Genomic DNA, 6,587 nt, shown 5'->3' with positions numbered 1-6,587 from the left:
GAAGAAAGTCAAATTTTAAATAGTTCTATTTTAAGTACTTCATGGTAGGAGGTGTAGAACTCCAGTTGGTTGGTTTGAAGTTTGTAAAGCTACCCTTATAGGCCTACATTTAGTTCATGAGGCTACGGAGAAAGTTCAGCTAATTAGAGAAAGGCTGAAAATAGCTCAGAGTCGTTAGAAATCCTATGTAGATGTAAGGAGAAGGTAACTTGAGTTATCTGTTTGTGATTTTGTCTACTTGAAATTTTCACCCATGAAAGGGTGAAGAGATTTTGTAAGAACAGAAAGCTTAGTCCCCGCTATATTGGTCCTTATAAGATTATGTATCATTTTGGCAATGTATTCTATGAGTTAGATTTACCTACAGACTAAGCATCAGTGCATTCAGTCTTTCATGTTTCCTTGTTAAATAAATGCATTGGTGATCTCACATTGGTTATCCCCTTAGAGAGTGTGGGTGTGGAAGATCGTCTTTCTTACGAGGAGGTCCAGTTGAGATCCTTGATTGTCAGGTTCGTAAGCTGAGGAATAAGGAGATCGATTTGGTAAAGGTTCTTTGGCAAAATCAATCAGTTGAGAGAGACACTTGGGAAGCAAAAGAAGATATACTGAACAAGTACCCTTATCTTTTTTCTTATGAGTTCAGTTCCAGTTTGAGGTACTAGTTTCTGCTTAATTAATTAACTCTTTCTATTTCATGTCACCCAGTTATTCTCATGTTATAACATGCCTTTGTGAGTTTGGTTCAATCCATGTTTTAGTTATAGACTCAGTCATAATGTTAGTATTCAACTCCTAGAAATTCATCGTTGGAATTGTTGCTCTTTCCATAACATTTCAACTTAGTTAGTTTCCATTCGAAGAGGGATGACCCTATGGTGGAGATATTGTAACACCTTGAAAATCCAAGCTAAGACAAATCATTCTTTAAGTACATGTAAAATTAAATATCATGTTTTGGTAATATGGGAAGTGATTTAGGCATGTTTTTAAGGCCACAAGTAACACCTAGATCATGGCTTAGTCAAAAGCTTTCCTTACAGATTGATTTCTTGTGAAGAATCTCCCTATAGTCAACTTTAAAAGATTATAACTACTATATTCTAAAGTATTTTTGAGATCAATACCCACCAAATGATAGATATTTGAATTATATTTCCTCCACATCCAGTTTTTTCATTAATCCGATATGGGAGTAAAAAGTTATGACCATTTAAGTAGAGCACTATCTAGTAGTGAGAACATACAAGCATAGGTACGATCGAGGTGAGATTATACGACCGTACAATTCTCCCGGTATGGTCGAAACAACCCCAAAATTTTAAAGTTGACAAGTATACCTTTCAACCATGATAGAGAACCATGACCATGGTTAGAAACCACAATTGGGTATGATCATGGCTTCTAAAGTTGATCATAGAAACTTTCAACCTAGGAACCAAGAGACGATAATAGGTGGATCCCATAATTGTACCAACACTTGTCTGATGGAGTTCAGAGATCCCAAATTCATCCTCCAAACTATAAACACCACCCACGATCATAGGTAGGTCCCACGATCGAGGAAAGATCTCATACATTCTTTCCAACAACTTTTTAGTTATGAATTTAAAAGGACACATTAGTCTTTTTCCACTCTTTTAACATCAAAACTACGTCATTTAAGTTACTCCAAGGCTGAGTATTAAGTTAAATACTACTCGAAGTCCCTCACCCATGGTTTATTTTCTACTTAGCCTCAAATAGAAGAAAAAAAATAATTTTTCTTCTTCCAAGGCAAACTAGGGATCATCTCTTTCAAGCCCTAATTTCAAGAATTTATCCAGGGTTTTCATCTCTAGGTATATAGGATTTTATCAAGAGGTCTTCTTTTACCCATTAAGTCCCAAAGTTAACTTAATTTCTCAGTTTAATTCCTTCCTCAGAGCTTAGGATTCATGAATATTATGAATTTCTTGATATTTTAGTTCCTTGATATCATTGAGCTATACACCCATGCTTTAACATGAATTTCAATACCATTACATGTTCCAAATTATAAAGCCTAATTATATTATAAAATTCATGATTATTGGACTTGAGTTATTATATCCTTAAATTCACTTAGTTTATAAAACTAGCATAATAGTTACATTCTTCAGAGATAGTCAGGTATGGATACTCGATGACCTAGGATTTCATTCATATACTCATGAGTGTCAATCCTCTAGCAGATATATTTTTGAATGCTTTTAGATAATTTATTTATTTTTAGTTTTAGATTGTTATTATTATTGGGCGTTGCAGTTATCAGTGTCTTTCAACTTCTCATTCATCGAAAGTCAGGGCTAAGAGTTATCATGAGTTAACTCCGGCTTAGTACTTATCACCGAGAGAATGCAGGGGTAAAGACTCACCCATAAGTTAGGCTAAGACCTTTAGTAGAAGTCCCTAGATCCTAGAACTACGGTGCTACCGTAGGTTCTAAAGATTCACCTGTCAGACCAGGCTTGACACCTTAGTCCATTTATATAATTAGTTTAGTGGATCCATGTTAGTCAATATTCGTACCCTTAACAAGGTACAAAATATTCTTCAAGCTGGGGTCACAGGTTGGACTTGGGTTAGCTTAGACTGGGATATGCCGGTTATTAGTAGCTCTTCCAGTTCACTGTTCACAGTTCAGATTCAGATACTTGCATGACCTTGTAAACAATTATTCAACTTATCATGCAGTACATGTTTATTACTTGGTCTAGTATTAGTTTACCATGTTACATGTATCATGTTTATTCTATATCAGCTATTTTCTATCTCACATACTTAACATATTCAAAGTACTGATTACATACTTTTTTTGTGCTATATTGTCTCATAATATAGGTTTTGATGCTCAGCATCCCGATTACGCTTAGTACGATCTCCTACTACATCAACAATAATACTTTGCCGAGATTGCATCATTCGAGGAATAGTATCAGTGTCTAATTTTATTTTATTTCATTTCATTTTCAGGCAGTTAGAGTTTGCGGGGAGTTTGTCCCAGCAACTCGTCTTAGTAGAAACTTTCAGACATATAGTTAGATATTAGGCGTTGTAGTTTTAAACTCAGACATTGTTATTGGTTTTTATTATTGTTTTATTATTCAATTTAGCTTCTGGACAGTTTTAATTAGTTTTATATAGTATTCTTAGTGTTATGTCGGGCCATGGGTTAGCTTAGGGTTACTTATGACTCTAAGCACCGTATTACGACTAGGGAGTAGTCTCAGATCGTGAAACCTTTCGATACTTGTGCCTTCCTACAATGCCATGAGACATTTTTGGCTAAGCCTTACCCCGAGGCAAGACTCAAGGCGAGCCCCGAAGTGTCTTTTAAAACACCGTATAGGAATTTAGGCCACAAATTCTACCCTTATTCATTCTCTAAAACATTACCTAAAGGCCAATTACCTATTAAAAAGCTCTGTCATATTCAACCCATCTTTATTAGAGGAGTTTCAAAGCTAAAGGTTGCATTTTTATAGAATTCAAGATCCCCAATCACTAATTTCATGTTTTAGAATCACTAATTCATGGTAGGAATCGTTAATAAATAATTTAATAGTGATTCTAGGTGATATTAACTCAATTCATAAATCTTATGAACTTAGAGTTCAAATCCCCAAAAATTACACCATTAAAAATTGTTTTAAGGATTCTAAGATATTAAAGGATTGAAATACAAAGAAGATGATAGAAGAGACTTACCTCAACAAAGAATTTTCACCCCAACCATGAGCAAATCACCCCTCTAGGGCTTAAGAATGAACTATCTGAGTTTTGAGGATGAAACCCATCAAAATTAACATTAAATACGGTCTGTTACCGTTGTAGCGGTAAATTTCCCAGCTTGGATAGCCTTCAGTAAAACGATTATAACTTCTTACTCCGAAGGCAGATTAACAAATGGTCAGATGCGTTGGAAAGAAGACTAAAGATATTTTATTTGGTGGGTGTTTGGGCCTATAAATCTTTATATTCTAGGTGATATGCTTGTTTGAAGTTTACCCTAGTTTAAATTTAGCTCGAAACTCAATCGGTAAGACTGCTTTCAACTTAACTTTGTGCTAGGGGTATTGTATGACCTTAGTACATGTCCAACACGCTCCCATACTAAAGAATTATCCTATAACTTATGATGAATGAGGTTGTTACTCATTTATCACAGTTATTTTCATTAATGAAAAAATAGGTCGTTACAAATATAAGTGAGGAGGGAATAGTATATTCTATATATATAGAAAGAGTGGTTTCAACATGGCATATATTTGATATTAAATTCAAAGTTAAGGGCATTAAGGTCTTTAAAAAAAATTGTTAGCTCATATTGAAAATTTTTTGAGCTTCTCTTGATGGACCTATCAAAAGTCTTAAAACAACGCCCACATTTTTTTATTAATTACGGATAATGCCATTTAAAAAATTTACATAAATGCCATCACTAGCCTTGCATTCATTTCCATATGTGGGCCCTCTATTTGTCATCTATTTTTCATTTTTAATAATTAATATGATAAATATAATTTAATACATTTTATTCTTTATTTATATTTCATATCAAACATATAATTTGTTTTCTTCCTTATTTGTTACCTGAAATACAAGTTTGCCTAATTAAAATTTTTAATGTATAATTAGTAAATATAATTTAATAAAATAATTTTTTAATAAATATTTTTTTAGATTTGTGTCAAGTCAATATATACCAATAAAAAGAAATTAAAGAAAAATACCTAACAAGATTTTATTTATATAAGGTTAAACATAATTTTTTACTAAATAATAATAATAATTAGTTATTTTTATATATGTAAATCATATTATCCGTATTGGATTAAGCATACTATCCCTACGAGTTAATGAATTTTTTAATTAAAACTTTAAACATTAATTACTTGTTGGATTGTAGTTATTTTAATCACCTCAAACTCAAACCAAAAGTTTTAATATTTTATTTTTAAAAAACTTAATATATAAAATGTATTTTACTCATATAACTTTTCTAATTAATTTGATATTTTCTCGATTAATCTGAAACCTACTGAATTATGATTTTAACGAAACAAATCTAATAATTAGTGTTTCTTCGATTTTTAAAAATTCACCAACATTCCTGTATCACCCTTGATTAATTATTATTATTATAATTTTGATTAATTATTATTATTATAATTTATTTATATATTTAAAAATTAATAATATTTAATTCAAAATAAAATAGACATTTATGACATGTTTGCTTCAACCGTAATTTTACTGTATAACCTCTAATTAATTATTATAAATTATTTATATATTAAATATTTAATAATATCCAATCTGTAATTTTATTATATCACTCCTAATTAATTTTTATAAGTCATTTAGATATTAAAAAATTAGTGTTTCCTCCTTTTAAAAAAAAATGACTTACTTTCCTTTTTAGTCTGTTAAAAAAATGACTCATTTCCTTTTTTGAAAATACTTTAATTTCAACTTTTCATATAACATGTTTAAGACCACTAGATTAACGAGCATTTTGGTACGTTTCACTCAACTTTAATTTAAGGTCACACAATTCAAAAGTCTTTTTTATTCTTTTAAACTTTGTATCAAGTCAAAATATGTCATTCTTTTTTAGACTGAGGGAGTAGTATTTAATTAAAAATGTAAAATAAACATTTATGGCATATCTGTTTACCCCTAATTAATTATTATAAGTCATATAAATACTCAAAATTAATAAAATTCAATAAAAAGGTAAAATAGATACAAAAATGATAAACTAACTCTCGATGTTTTAAATTAACTTGACGTCTTATATGAGATCCACTTAATTTTTTTTCCACGGGTATTTTTATAGTAATTTTGCTATGTCGCTTCTAATTAGTCGTTGTAAGTCATGTAATACATTTATGCTTTGCTGCTCTATCGTGATTTAATTATATCACCCCTAATTAATTATTATGGCCATATAAGCATTTTGCCCCTTGAATTTAAATAGAAGAAATATTATAAAGTACAATAACTAAAAATTTAAATTATTTAAAAAATATAATTGGCTACCAACGACACCAAACTCTGGACAAGGAGAGTAACATATATTATTCATAAAAAGTATTATAAATTACAATAGTTAACTATATGTTTTAAAAAAAATATGTAAAAAAATGCGATAAATCATAATAATTAACAACTTAAAAATTTTAAAAAATATAAATATTTGATTGACTCTCGAAATTATATTAGTGTCACTTAAATTAGAATAGAAGAAAAGTATTATAAATCACAATAATTAAAAGCTTAAATTATTTTTAAAATATAATTGACTATCAATGCCACAGACATTTGCACAAGAAAGTAATGTATATTATTTGAAAATTAAATAAAAAAAATTATAAATTACAATAATTAACAACTTAAATTATCTAAATACATATTAAAAGTATGATTGATTTTCTAAATTCTATTTGTGTCACCTAAATTGAGGAAAAAATAACATATATTGAATTCAGGCTAGATCCCGAATGAATCTTAGAATGTATATGCAATTCTTTTCTTAAAAAACTTTTATTTAAATATATCAA

This window comes from Capsicum annuum, chromosome 11, assembly GCF_002878395.1.
Source record: "Capsicum annuum cultivar UCD-10X-F1 chromosome 11, UCD10Xv1.1, whole genome shotgun sequence".
NCBI classification, from domain to species: domain Eukaryota; kingdom Viridiplantae; phylum Streptophyta; class Magnoliopsida; order Solanales; family Solanaceae; genus Capsicum; species Capsicum annuum.
This window is presented reverse-complemented; position numbering follows the sequence as displayed.